Below are 15,761 nucleotides of genomic sequence, written 5' to 3'. Positions count from 1 at the left end.
AAATTAGTATGTACACACAGGTCTCATAGCTCACACACTTCCTCGTTTCTCTCTGTTCACCTTCACCATTGCCTCATCTTGCTTTTGATCACCACCCTTTCTATTCACACTCTAGTCACTCCTGTGAATTCAGCCCCCCCGACCATCCACACACAAAAACACCGGCACAGAAACACTGTCAGTGCGTTTTCTACTCCTTTGCTTCTTTCCTTACTCTCTGGGTATCAGACTTTGATCTTCATCACAGACCAAGACATCTTCCCCTCCGGTTTTTGTTGCCTCCATGCACATTCTGTTTCATCCGTTTTTGATAAATCACATGAGCTCTGGATTTCCTGTGTTGCATACATTTCCTTCTTAAATTGCGTAGATGACTTTCGCGAGGGCAAGCAAGGAATGCGGCCCTTTATCTAAACACAAAATTAAATAGAAGAAACCTTCATGTCTAGGTCAAATAAAATTCCTTTAAAAAACACGTGCACTTGTTCTTGATTTTTTTTTCCTGACGAGTTTACAAGAAAAGATTAATTCCCTCTATTGGGATATCGAGTATGCACATTGGAACATTTAGTACTTGATGAGAAGCCACTGAAATCTTTTGAAAGCCAGAAAGAACACAGGCTTTGTATTAGCATCATATCCTAGCTAATCATCTCAGTGGAGATTTAAATAATTAGATTGTGGATTGTTGCAGCCTGTGTGGACATGCACAGCTCCTTGCTCAATTGGAAGGCATTTTTAATTTGGGTAGCTGAGAGATGCATATAGGTGTCTTACATACACTGTTGTGAACAAGTTGAGCAGAAATTTGGATCAGAGACAAGGTGGCAAAAGCCCTTTGAGATGTGATAAAGAATTGTGAAGTAATAATTTATTTGTACTCGATTTGTGCAATATTTTTTTCTTCTAAATTTACATGTAATATCCGAAGCCCCCATAATGTTGTAGTGGTTCATTTCGGTGTGGGCAGGTATGGGCTTGATTCCCGCTGGTGGCGGTATTATTGTGTCTCTGTGTGCTCTATGGCTGACTGGCGACCAGTCTAGGGTGTAGACTGCCTTTCGCTCGAAGTCAGCTGGGATAGGCTTCGCCAACCCTTATGAGGGAGGATGCACGGTACGGAAGATGAATGAATAAATGAATGTATTATCCATTATTTGTATGTGTATTAGATGAACAATTTGCTTGCCAAGATTGTAGGAGCTGTGTATTAAAATTTGTGTCTGCCTTTCAATGTTCTAACATTTAGTCGATGCAAATGTAGATGTTATACTTTTAACATTGTATTCCCTGGCCAAGAAAATGTATGCGGCTGGCCTTTTCTAATATTGCAAAAATTGCTAAAAAAAAAAAAAAATGAGTAAAGGAAAATGGACTGCTGACTACAAAATACACCATGGCTTTGTTGTATTTTCCCCCCAAACTCTTCTCAACTTGAAAGGAGCCTGTCTCTAAATTAACTCAGCCAAATGCCTGTGTTGATTGATAGGAAAACAATCAATGGACAAATGGAGTATTTCTCACACGGGCTCAGATTACTTGTTTTCTAGTGACTGTTAAATGAATCCTTAAAAGATAAAAAGAATTAAGAGGTGTGAACGAATTGAATATCTTCTAGATGTTTGGACAAAAAACATGATAACAATAACAAGGCAGATGTGAGCAAGAGAGGAAAAATAAGGTGATGGTAAATACAGACAAAGGCCAAGTCAGTCACAACATTTTGAGTGGAATGTGCACAAGAAAGCCTGTCAAAAATAGGCAGGCGTGAACAAGCAAAGGTATGACATAGACAAGGAATCTGCTCAAAGGCCTGACCCAGAGCTAACACCAGGTTTTTCCTGCTGCGGGGAAACATGAGACCTATGAGGACACTAGAATGTGTCAATTCAGAATGAAAGCCGTTTCAGAAAGAACCCTGAGCAGCTGCCAGGTCCTCCTTTTAACAAATTTGACCCACTTGTATCAGAAACGTTTGAGGCCATTTGTGAATTTTTTTTCTTTTTTCCCCACCAAAACAGATCGGAAACTTACCCCCTTAAGGGCCGATAGCCTCAATTCAGTTTATTTTTTGCAAACAAGTTCTTTAGATGTATATTTTGCTCTGATAAATGAAAGGGCCAGCTTTAATATATCAATCCATTTTGGAGCAATCTATAAATAAGCAATTGCCTCTGAAACACCAATTCAAATCGCTCTCTACTTCAAGGGTGTGTACTCTTCAGAATCTAGGAGCCTTGATGAGATAATGAATATTATTTCACCATTCACGTTAGTAAATTCTAGAGTTGTTTTTGTGCAAACATTGTTAATGATTGTACTATTGGGTAAAGCATTTATGTAGCTAAATTCGCTGTAAAGTGGGGGACAAAATCAGCAAAGATTCTCAATATTGACTTAGCCTAAATAACATGTCTTTAAATAGTCAGATTGTTCAGCAAACCGGGGAATGGGGAAACATATTTTGGATGATTTGACTCTACTTACCTGGGGCAGATGGCTACACCTTAACTCGGAAGTTGACTTGTGATAACATAATGTATTCTTCCCTGCGGCCCCTCAAGCAGAATGTGAAAATATCTGAAGGGTTTGAGTTGGCGGTTGGGATTTGTTAAAAACCATATCCAAAATATTAAGCAAACATTTGCGATTTCTGATTACATACATGATTTTACCATTGCCAAGTCTATTGATTTAAAGCATATAGTAAACCTCCAAAATGTATTGTGCAACAGCACTAGGATATAATAAATCTTACTTGCTAAAACGGCACTCAAAAATGGTATAGGATTGAATTGCAAATTGCTGTTACTGACACTCATGATGAACAACATAGATAACTGTAGGCATTAGTGTACTTGTGTGTGCGCACATACATTTGTGTGGTTTGTAGAGGGTGATAAAAAAAATGAAAAAAGCAGGCCACCAAATTTGTGTAGTAGTCATTTCTTGGTTTTTCTTTTGGTCAAATCCAAATAGACTGTAGCTACAACTACTGTATTTTTTTCTGAAAACATCGTATTCATCAACTATTTTTACGTGCAGTCCTTTATTATTCAGAAGGCACAATATCAAGAAATGAAGCCTATCCAAATTTGGATTATTCTTTTTGAGGGGCTCAAGCCAAATGAAAATAAACATATACTGTATACATATGCCACATAATTACATAATTTTTAAAAACATCTATTAATTAATGCTCTCAATGCTTTATAGGCATTTTTTGACAAGAGGCAGTATATGGGTGACATTTAGCTGCCACTTTCCTGAAGCTGGATAAATGAGTGCAATGGAGAAAACTGAAGCAGATTAGCAGAAGTATATTTTATGGAGTGCACCTCAAGCATTCTCTCTCTCTCTCTCACTCTCTCTCTCTCTCTCTCTCTCTCTCTCTCTCTCTCTCTCTCTCTCTCTCTCTCTCTCTCTCTCTCTCTCTCTCTCTCTCTCTCTCTCTCTCTCTCTCTCACTCTCTCTCTCTCTCTCTCTCTCTCTCTCGCTCTCTCTCACTCCCCCCTTTCTCAAACAATCTCTCTTTCTCTCTCTCTCTCGGAATTTGTGAATGCTCAGAGGGCTGTCAAATACTTACTTGCCAGTTTGTTGCTAACTTCCCTCTCCACAGCTCTTAATCCTCTCCAATCCTCCTCATTCTCCTCATCTGGCAGGATTTTGGGATCCCGCAGTAATGTGTCTGCAAAGTATGTGCTTGCACATAAACGGTTGTGTTTGAGTTAGTACATCAATTCATTAATTTAGTCAGATTTTGGGTCAACATAAATTTCTTCATGCTTCAATTTTTTCGACAAAATGCTGGACCACATTTTTTTTTACTTTGGTGATTGTACTTGGCTTGTTGGAAGATATAATGTTTGAATAAGGTCATAGAACATTTTTAAATAAAATTTGTTTATATATTTGAATTTTATTATAAATCACTAACATGAATTTACTAATCCAAAATGATGTGTTCAACGGATTGCCATATATATAAGTACATAAGGATGGGAAATCCAGTATTGTGCATTCGACTACTGTGACAGGCCTTTGAACTACATAACCATGTCAACAACCTGATTGACAGGAACAGTCTGTCAGTTAGTCTAGGTGCTTTTGTCACATCATTCACTCAGAATCACAGGATCATACCCTCTACTCACCCTTTGGAAAAATCAGTCAGCCAGTCATAGTCCATTTTCATGAGACGAAAGACTAAACAGAAAAAGCCAGGCTGAGGACTAGTGAGGGTCGATACCACAGCCCAAGATGAAACATTGAAAACACTCAAACACATCAAGAAAATGGCCACAAAAGATAACATGCTAGTGAATTTCCCAGGCAGTAGAGCCCCCATGAGAGTCTAGAAAAGGAAAAGGAGAGCAGACAGCATATCGGGACAAGCCATGACACGAGTGAAGGCATGGAATGTACCACTGGCAAGTTAAAGAACTGGCTGACATCAAGAAATCCCACCAGTGGCTGGACCACACTGGTTTTACAGGCAACACAGAGCCAGTAATCATGGCATCATGACCAGACCCTAAATACAAGCACTGTAAAATCCTCGCGGCTAGATAGAAGCTGTGCAAATATGCTATGGACACAGCCTGGCACATTATAGTAGCAGTTTGTAAAATTCTAGCTGGATCAGTGTCAAGGGGAGAGGCACAACCAAGGGGGCTAAAAAAGCATAGCAGACACTGGCACACCGTAAGGGACCAACTAGCCGCAATATATTTCTCAGGCTCAATCTTTATCACTGGCTCATTTCAAAAGATCTGGAAGTCTTTTTGCACGTTTCTTGGTTTACTCTGTATAGGAAAAAAACACGGCCTTCCCCCAAAAAATTGAAACAGAAACAACAGTTTGGTGCAAGGTTTGATTGGTATATTATTAATTCAAGTGCTTCTCAATAATGTTTGTGTTAATGGTGACTGTGCTTTTGATATCACTAAATGGCAGGGCAAAACGATTATGATCAGTATGCTTAAATAAAGATTGGATTCTCCTACAAGGGGCGCTCTGTATGCAGCTGATGTTAGTCATTTCATTCTCAAGCAAAGGTGACTGCGTGAGTGACAAGGGAGAAGTCTATGCTCATCTCCATACCTCTCGTGCCTGTAGCAGGTGATTACCTTTCTCACTCTCCCTCCATGTTCAGCCTCTTTCGATGTCAAGTTGTCAGTGGGAACCTCTCAAGGGAGATGTATCGCTCAAGGCAGTACAAGGAAAGACGTATAATACTCACTGTCTCATTCTGAGTCTCCTCATTTTTACCTGTTCTGTTGTTGTCACTTTTCCTCTTGATGGGAACAATGAGCACCAGACTGATACCAGTGCCTCTCCTGAACTGGGGGAATCCTAGTAATAGTGTTATGAAATAAATGACATTTGCAGGGCTTCTCAATTCAGGATCAAGTGCACTTTAGTAAATCGTCAGATCAAGAATATAGATCAGTAAGCAAAATGCCACAAAAGAGAAATGGAATCAGTAGATGCATCAGATGCACATTCACTCCAAGTAATACATTGTGTCACCAAAGTGACAGATGTTTACGCTGCCTAGTTTTTGAAATTTGGATGGATGTCCAGTTTGTGGGGACAGTTATAGTGAAATTATAAATGTATAAATCATCATATCCAAAGAAACATTTTCAGAAACTTCACAATACATGGTTGCTTAACTACACATTTTATTGGTTGCAAGCCACTCCAGTCAAGCAAACCATTTGTATACAAGTTGTTTCTAAGATTGACAACTACAAGTGTTTGTGAGACTTTTGAGATTGAGTACCTCATTAGAATTATTATTTAGAATTATTTTTTTGTCTAAACAAGACTTGGTACTGAGTAATTTTGACAAGATTTTTTGTACCACCAGGGGTACTTAAGGCTCCAGCACCCCCCGCTACCCTTGTGACCATAAGCGGTTGAGAAAATGAATGAATGAATGGTTTCCTAAGTTTCCCTGTATCAACCTTGTCTCCCCTAATCACCTGAGTGCCTGCACTTGCAACTTATTAGCTCTAGTCCTCTGTTTCACTGTCCTGTGCCAGTGTGTCACTTATGTTGAAGGAAACTGTCAGAAGCAATGTCACCACAAAGAGCTTTGCCTTATGTTTGTGTTTGCTAAGCTGCTCACACTGGAAATAAATAGAGAAATAGTGTATATTGCCCAAACCTTGTCTTGTGCATTTTCCCGTCCTCACTTCATCCATTCTTCAGTCAAGCCATAATTTCTTCCTCTAAATCCCTACTTTTTTTTTTACTGGCACTGTAATAAACAAGAAAAAAATGCACATACCGTACAAAATTGGATTCGGGGAAATAGTGATAAATGCTGGAAAGAAAAAAGACCCAGTCATTGTTTGATAATGATCTGAGAACGGGGGAGATGGAATGTATGAGCTGTAACATTTATGCTGTGATAAGCACAGCTTTGAAGATGCAAAACATTTTTAGGCATACAAGAGGTAGTGTTGCAAACAAGGGAACATTTGTGACTAACCTGAGCTCTCAGAACTTGAAATTTTTATCTCAAATCTATTCACCAAAATATAAATTATATATACATTGCTTTTGATGTATTTAATGAAGAAAATAGGAATAGAATTATATAATTTTATCCTTATGCATGTGTAATAGTTTACTGAACAGGCTATGTATCAGAAATTGACTTAAATTGTGATTGTCCAGTATGACCTTCCTGTGTATAGTTTGCACGTTTTCTCCGTGCATTGATTTTTTTCTGGATAGTCCGGCTTCCCCCCACATCCAAAAAAAACCCATACACGGTAGGCTGGATGAACACTCTAAATTATCCCTAGATAATAATGCGAGCGTGAATGGTTGCTAGTCTCCTTGTGCCATGCAATTGGCCAGAAAATGAATGAATAAAGGGGGATTTTCCGGAACATTTTATACCTTTTAACATATAACGTTTCATTTGAACATTAGATAATATGCATGCAGCAATGAAAATTGTAAACTGAAAATATGTCGGAATGATCAACCAGTAGTTTCTTGATCTTGAAATAGCCCATTGCATATAAAACATTGCATTTATGTAGCTATATGTATCGCAGCATGATGCAGAATCTCACAAATTTTAATTTCCCTGGTGTTCATGAGGGCATGATTACAGTAGGTTGGACATTTGGAAACTATGGTAATGGTCTTAGTGTCAGTAGGGATACCTTAACCTATTAAAATTCCTCGTAAATGTTCAAATTTTAGGGTCTTTTTTTACATGTTTAGTATGGGGCGGCCCGATAAAGAGTGAATAGTGTGCCAGCCTACAGTTCTGAGATCGTGGATTCGATCCTAGGTCTGGACCTTCCTGTGGAGAGTTTTCATGTTCTCCCTGGGCTTGTGTGGGTTTTTAGTGGGCACTCCGTTTTCCTCCCACATCCCAAAAAACATGCAAGGTAGGCTGGTCGAACACTCTAATTTTCCCCAATGTATGAATGTGAGCCCAAATGGACGTCTGCCTCCCTGTGATTGGCTGGCCGGCAATTCAGGGTGTCCCCTGCCACATACCTATTAGCTGGGATAGGCTCCAGCACCCCACGTGACCCTTATAAGTTCTGCGGAAAATGAATGAATTAGTTTTTAGTATGTTGACTTTTGTAATTTCCCCATAACATTAATCTTCAAGTCAACATTCAATTATAAACTACGAGCTTAGTGTTTTATGTCTGATTGAGAGTCATTAAATATGTACGTTAGAATTATGTTCATGGTGGTGGGGGTTCTGATGATACTTTGTGGACCAACTTGCATGGTACAGTAGAACCACCAGCTCTCATGTCTGCATATACAGTGTCACTGACAGCAAAGACATTTTCTCTCATCTAGGATGATTTTGCGAAACCAAGATCATGAATGTATAATAAAAAAAGATAAGCTGCAAAAATGACTTTGGTCAAAATCAAACACTTCAGCTTCAAGTTTTCTTGTGGTAGAACACCTATCTTTCTGCACAGCATTACTTTTCAGATGATTTCCTAATGAACTAATTTGTCTTACTCATTTGAATATTTATTTAAAAATATGATAATAAAAACCTTTGATTTAATGTCTTGTGTGTTTAATTCTCAACAGAGCTGGTTCATGTAATGAGAAAGGCGTACTATATCAGTTTCTTTTTTAAAATAAGTGGCATGCACAGAGGCTGGTTTTAGAGTTAGAAAACGATTTAATATGCATAATTGATCTTGAAAGTGAAAGTAATTAGTCGTTTTTCGCCTTGAATACACAAGTCCACAACCAGTGAATACATAGGGAAAAAATCTGTATTAACTTTGCTTGTTCGTTCCAAAGTTAATGCCAGATAAAACAAGTAAATGGTATGTCAAAGCATTTGAATTTATTTCCTTAGACAGCCTTGGGATTTAGCAACTAATTACGTACTTGACCCTATTATTATATGGGTCTTAGGTATAACGAATATACTTTGTGTCTCAAAGTAAGTGTCTCAATGGTAATATGTCAGAATGACTATAATCAAACAAAACAAGCACAATGCTCAAGGGGAATCCCAAAGATTTGCTGTGTTCTTAACAATGGCTTTATGGGAAGTGATGTACAGATTTAAACATTAATATTCTCTAAGGGTCATCATATCAGATTTTCTGCAAAGCTTGTGAATGTCACTACTAATAACGTAAAGTCCACATTAGTATTGTACTTTAAAATGAAAAGAGAACGCCAACAGATGGCGATCGGAGTAAGAGCAGTTTACATACCGCAGGGATTTTCACTGTTGACTAAAAGGCTTGGGTTCTCTGCTGGGTCAATTTCTCAGCCCAAAATGTATTGGAATCGTTGCAATATGTGCTGAACAAATCGTTCATTTTATAAGGGGGGACATGGGAATATATATTTGGAGAGACATGAAGTTAACATTGGGGGGAAAAAAACGGAGCCCCTCACCAGCTGGCAGTAAAAACTACTCTTAAGGCGTCATGCTGCCTTGCTGATATGCAATTTAACATCTTGAAAAAAGAAGTCATTCAAATTTTCACAGACATTTTCAAGTCACATAAGGGGCTAATTTTATAAATTGGATAGATCGGACTTAGCCGAGCCACAAACCTTTGTAAAATAAACCAAAAAAATTCCAGGTCAGGGTTATCATTTAATTTGTGCGGCAAAATTCATGATCGTGGGACTTTAAGGTGAAATAGACAAAAGTTCCCATCTGCTACCTGAATTCTCCTTTGATTTAGTTTGGAGCTGCTCCTCCAACACACTTTGGTTCATTTACAACATGCAGCTGAAGATTTGACAAGGATAATCAGCTCTGAATCAAAAGTTATTCAACGTACTTAAAATGGTCTTAATTAGACCGATATGCTATGTCCTGGGAAGGGTTTACAAATTAAATGAGACTCGCAACCAAGAAACAAGTTAATGAGTCACGAATCGTTCTCAGGGAAAGCTTCTTAAATTTAAAAAAAAGTCAAAGATCCTCGCACATCACACCCACTGCCTTACAGTATAGCATTAATTTAATTCCATTGCAAATTTTGCTGCAAAACAACATATTTTCTGACTCATCATTTGACACTTTGATATAAAAAGCATGAATGATAGTGACAATGCTCTGCCATATATCATGTTGCAAAGGTCTTGAAAATAGTGATGTTCTCCTCAGCAGGCCAAGTCAAACATTGAGGTTGAGGGCCTGGACTGGACAGATAGCTCCAGTGCTGCTCCAGACTTTAACCTCCCATCATTATTCCTCCCTTCCCTCCCTGCCTGCCTGATGTATCACCCTCATAGTCACAATCAGAAGGCCTGGGGAGTGTCCCTCAGTGAGCGATAAGACCGGACAATGTTGAAATCATAGCCTCCCTATATGGTAGGGAGTCAAAGCCATATCAAGCTTATTTTGTTCTAGAGTTTTGATTCATGTTTTAAATGAAGCACATAGTTTAGGGTTGAGTTAGGGTTAGGGTAAGGATGTAGGGTTAGAATGTAGGGTTATGGTTTGGATTTAGGGTTAGGGTTATAATGTAGGGTTAGGGTTAGAATGTAGGGTTATAGTTAGAATTTAGGGTTAGGGTTAGAATGTAGGGTTAGGTTTAGAATGTAGGGTTAGGGTTAGATGTAGGGTTAGGGTTAGAATATAGAGTTAGGGTTAGGGTTAGAATGTAGAGTTAGGGTTAGAATTTAGGGTTAGGGTTAGAATTTAGGGTTAGGTAGTGGGAAGAGTGAATGTTTAATAAAACATTCAATGCACGGGCAACAAGTTAAAATATATGTTTTAATGGTTCTGGTATTGTATCTCATTGGTAGGTATTGTTTCTCCTTTAGCTAATAATGATCTAATAAGGGGGTTAGCGTTAGATTTACAATTTAGGGTTAGCGTTTGATTTACAATTAAAGGTTAGCTTTAGTTTTACAATTTAGGGTTAGGGTTAGATTTCGAATTTAGGTTTAGGGTTCAAATTTATGGTTATGGTTAGATTTAGGGTTAGGGTTAGGGTTAGAGTTAGAGTGTAGTGTTAGGGTTAGTGTTAGATGTAGGGTTAGGTTTAGAGTTAGATTTAGGGTTAGCGTTAGAATTTAGGGTTAGCGTTAGATTTACAATTTAGGGTTAGTGTTAGATTTACAATTTAGGGTTAGTGTTAGATTTCGAATATAGGTTTAGCGTTGAAATTTAGGGTTAGGGTTAGAGTGTAAGGTTAGAGTGTAGGGTTAGGGTTAGAGTGTAGGGTTGGAGTGTAGGGTTAGATTTAGGGTTAGAGTGTAGGGTTAGGGTTATAGTGTAGGGTTAGGGTTAGGGTGTAGGGTGTAGGGTGTAGGGTGTAGGGTGTAGGGTGTAGGGTGTAGGGTGTAGGGCAGGGGTCTCAAACTCAATTTACCTGGGGGCCGCTAGAGGCCGAGTCTGGGTGAGACTGGGCCGCATCAGGATTTCCACAAGAAAAGCACTGATAAAACTTTCCAACGTTATCAAATATCTTTATTTTTTAACAAAAATAATGAATTAAATAAATTAACTTAAAGATGAATAAAAAATAAATCAATCAGTAATATAAAACCAAATAATACTAATGAGCATACAGTAGATATACACTGGCTGGCTAAGTAGAGAAAATGAATTATTTTTATTCCGTTTCAAATGTCTGTATTAACAGCTCTTTAACCTTTAACTTTCTGAACTTGAATGGAACATTGAACATGAAATATTCTGAACACGGCTTCTTTTGCCTACTCCTTGCTGCTAGAGACCTGGCAGCGCTTCTTCTCACATAGTCACATTTGGCTTGAGGGAGGAAGCAGTGGAGACCCTCAGTAGAGCTTGAAGATGCTCATCAGTAAGTCTGGACCTGTACTTGGACTTATTGAAGTTCAAGGTGGAGAAGAGCTTCTCACACAAGTATGTGCACCCAAAAAGGCACATGGTCCGCTTGAACCTTCGGGAAAGTTCAGGGAAGCTGGGGGTCAACTCTCTCAAAAATTGCCCAAGCTTGTCTGCTTCTCCACTCACCTCCCTGAACTTGGCTTTGAGTGCAGAGTTGCACTGCAGGTCAATGAGCTCCATTTGAAGCTCAGGAGGGGCATCTTGCACATCAAAGGAGAAGGGGTCCGCAAAAATTTGAAATGTGGCTTTGTGTGTCTTGAAGTCTGCAAATCTGTGATCAAATTCCTCCTGTAGCTTCGAAATGGCCTCAACATACTTCTCACCACTGAATGGTGTGCCTGCATCCACGAGAGCCTTGCATGCTGGGAAATGGCAAAGGTTTGTCTGAGAGAGCTGGGCTTTCCATAACACAAGTTTAGTGCAGAATGCTCTCACGTTGTCATAGGCAGCACTGACAAGTTGCCCCTGGCCTTGTAGCTTCTTGTTCAGTACATTAAGCTCATGTGTGATATCAACAAGAAAAGCCAAGTCCATGAGCCATTTGGGATCACTTAGCACAGGATCAATCAACTCACAAACGGCGTAGCTAGCTTTGACTGCTGCATTACTGTCTTTGGTAGCCTTCTTGAAGAGATCCTGTTGCCTCAGAAGACGTGTTTTAAGACTGGCAACCTGGTTGGCTCTCTCATCTCCCTGGTATTTTTCGTACTCCTCAGCATGTCTCATAGTACAATTACGTTTCAAATTGTATTCCTTGTGCACCGCAACTTTTTCAGTGTAAATGAGACACGTCGGGGTGCCCCTGTGTTCAACAAAGAAATATTGCACTCCCCACTTTTCTTGAAACTGTCTGTGCTCATCACCGACCTTTCTCTTCACGGCAGGCTTTGAAAGAGACATCTCTGGGGCTCTGTAATATGTTTTTCCACTTGGAATGAGTCTCGGGTTGATCTTTCACATTCAGTCGCGCGGGTTTGTGGCGCATGTGCACTTTCGCTCTCCGTTTCAATCGCGGAGATGGCTACAGACACTGACACAGGCTGGATCACGGATCATAGCGCCTCATTCAGTTCTATGCTGAGAGCAGTGGAGGAGTGTGCGCGCCGAGCGGAGTGATCGGCCTCACGGCTTCTCCTCCGCCCAGCTGATTGGAGGAATGAATGAGTGAGTGAGCGAGGCACTGGACAGCCCGGCCGATGTCCTGCCCTCCAGAGCCGTATACCTCACCGTGATTGGTTCATTCAGCTCCGAACCAAAGTTCCCTCTAATTTTTTGTTGGTCTGAGCAGAAAGACAACCTCCCTGAGCGCACTGAGTACCAGTGTGAGCGACATCATCGGTACTCGGATGATTAGCTTAAAGACGTTTCGCCGACGGACGTTTGACAGACGGGCAGGTCGTCGAATGGACGTTCCACCGAACGTTCATTCGGCCGAACGGAGGTTTCGCCGAAACGGGATTCGAACGCTCGCCCCGCCGGATCGTGTGTGTACAAGTTTTTCAACCTCGGCCCGTTAGGATTTTTAATCCGGCCCGCCGCCGGTGTTTTCCAAATTATAGTAAAAATCAATGTTCGTCTACCATCAATGGCAGTCCGGGAATAAGCACTCTTGGGCAGGCAGATGTAGCAGAACCGAGCCGTAAAATGACAGCAATCGGGTCAAATCCATCCTAAAACAGCATTTAATGATTAAATACAAATACTGGATGATATCGCGATGGAGGCAAAAAAACGTCTATAGACGTCCATTCGCCAAACGGCTCAAAATGCTCTCAAATTCGGTCAAATCCAGCTGAAAACAGCGTTTAATGATTAAATACAAATACTAGTATTTGTATTTAATCATTAAACTAACAAATACTAGTACGACCTGTCCGTCTGTCAAACGTCCGTCGGCGAAACGTCTTTAGGCGAATCATCCGGTCACGACATCATCATTGCTCGCTATCGGCACACCAGTATCACACCTGCCACAAGCAGGTGCATGTCAATGTTCCCTCTAATTTTTCATGTAAAACAAGAAAAACATGAGTGGACAGAGCTACTGCCACTGGCTGCCACTTAAACGGCGCCATCATGGGGAAAGGGGTAAAAAAAAAAAAAAAAAAAAAAAAAAAAAAAAAAAAAAAAAAAAAAAAAAAAAATTCGATATTTCATATTAAGACGGGGGCCGCAAATTAGCGTCCCGCGGGCCGCAGTTGGCCCGCGGGCCGCAAGTTTGAGACCCCTGGTGTAGGGTGTAGGGTGTAGGGTGTAGGGTGTAGGGTGTAGGGTGTAGGGTGTAGGGTGTAGGGTGTAGGGTGTAGGGTGTAGGGTGTAGGGTTAGATTTACAGTTAGGGTTAGATTTACAGTTAGGGTTAGAGTGTAGGGTTAGGGTTAGAATGTAGGGTTAGGTTTAGAGTTAGTGTTAGGGTTAGTATTTAGGGTTAGTATTTAGGGTTAGTATTTAGGGTTAGTATTTAGGGTTAGTATTTAGGGTTAGTATTTAGGGTTAGTATTTAGGGTTAGTATTTAGGGTTAGTATTTAGGGTTAGTATTTAGGGTTAGTATTTAGGGTTAGTATTTAGGGTTAGTATTTTGGGTTAGTATTTAGGGTTAGTATTTAGGGTTAGTATTTAGGGTTAGTATTTAGGGTTAGTATTTAGGGTTAGTATTTAGGGTTAGTATTTTGGGTTAGTATTTAGGGTTAGTATTTAGGGTTAGTATTTAGGGTTAGTATTTAGGGTTAGTATTTAGGGTTAGTATTTAGGGTTAGTATTTAGGGTTAGTATATAGGGTTAGTATTTAGGGTTAGTATTTAGGGTTAGTATTTAGGGTTAGTATTTAGGGTTAGTATTTAGGGTTAGAGTCAGATTTAGGGCTAGGGTTAAAATGTAGGGTTCCCGTTAGATTTACAATTTAGGCTTTGCGTTAGATTTACAATTTAGGGTTAGCTTTAGATTTACAATTTAGGGTTAGGGTTAGAATTTAGGTTTAGAGTTCAAATTTAGGGTTAGGGTTAGAGTGTAGGATTAGGGTTTAAAATGTAGGGTTAGGGTTAGAGTGTAGGGTTAGATTTAGGGTTAGGGTTAGAGTGTTGGGTTAGGGTTAGAGTGTTGGGTTAGGGTTAGAATTAGGGTTAGGGTTAGAATGTTGGGTTAGGGTTAGGTTTAGGGTTAAAATTTAGGGTAAGCGTTAGATTTACAATTTAGGGTTAAGGTTAGAATTTAAGGTTAATTGAATTTAACAGCTTTGCTAACGGATTGCTAACGTGTTGCTAACGTGTTGCTAACGTATTTTCCAACGTATTGCTGACATATTGCTAACGGATTATTAACGAATCGCCAACATTGTAGTTCGGGCAGACAGCGTCGCACGAGTTCCGTGACGATTTGGAATGAATTGTCGATGCCAATATAACAGCGAGGACAATCAAAGGGTTCTCTTGATTGTGGCAGCACTGTTCGAGTTTTCGCCAAAGGGTTGTGTATCTTTTTAAAAGTAAAGGCCCTGATCTAAATGCTCCTTTGGTACATGGTAAAATCTTGCGGTTTTACTATTCCCAAAAGAAAATGAATATTTTTCTGTCTATAAATTAATCGGTTTTAAAATAAATTATTTTGTAAATAAGTGCAATTAAAATCACCATCCCTAAATTAGATAGGGAAACAGCATGGAGGACCACCAGGATCGGCCGAATGCATTTTTCATTAAAAACATTTTTGGGATGAGAGGAGACGTCAATGGCATCAGCCCCCCACAAAAGGGGCACGGAAGAGAAGATCGGTCGCCATTTCAAAGGAAGTGCTATTTGTTGGTGCTCAATTAAGTGTCAAGTTGGATAAGTCAATAAAATCTTAAAACTAATATTAAAAACATAAAAGAATACGTATATACAATCTGAGATAAAACACAAAAATCACACAATAAAATATCTCATCTCATTTTCTGAACCGCTTCATCCTCATTAGGGTTACGGGGGTTACTAGAGCCTATCCCAGTTGACACCCTGAATCGGTGGCCAGCCGATCGCAGGGCACAACGAGACAGACCTACAGTTAAAATTTACGGTTAGAATTTAGAGTTATAAATTAGGGTGGGCTGCCCCATGGCGTGAGTGGTTAGCGTGTCAGCCTCACAGCTCTGGGGTCCTGGGTTCAAATCCAGGTCATGTCCAGCTGGGATTGGCTCCAGCAGACCCCACAACCATATTGAGGATAAAACAGTTCAGAAAATGAGATAAGATGGGAATGAGCTTGTATGACGTGTCTGGAAAAAAACAAGTATCAATCAATCAAGATGAAAGGTGAAACTGCTGTGATACAGATTGGTCTGTTAGACTTAAAGCAGAGAAACAAACAGGCTACCACCCTAGAGAAATATGCTTATGCATTACGCATCATTTTGGAAAAGTCT

The sequence above is a fragment of the Stigmatopora argus genome, chromosome 8, assembly GCF_051989625.1.
Source record: "Stigmatopora argus isolate UIUO_Sarg chromosome 8, RoL_Sarg_1.0, whole genome shotgun sequence".
NCBI classification, from domain to species: domain Eukaryota; kingdom Metazoa; phylum Chordata; class Actinopteri; order Syngnathiformes; family Syngnathidae; genus Stigmatopora; species Stigmatopora argus.
Note: the sequence above shows the minus strand (reverse complement) of the source record.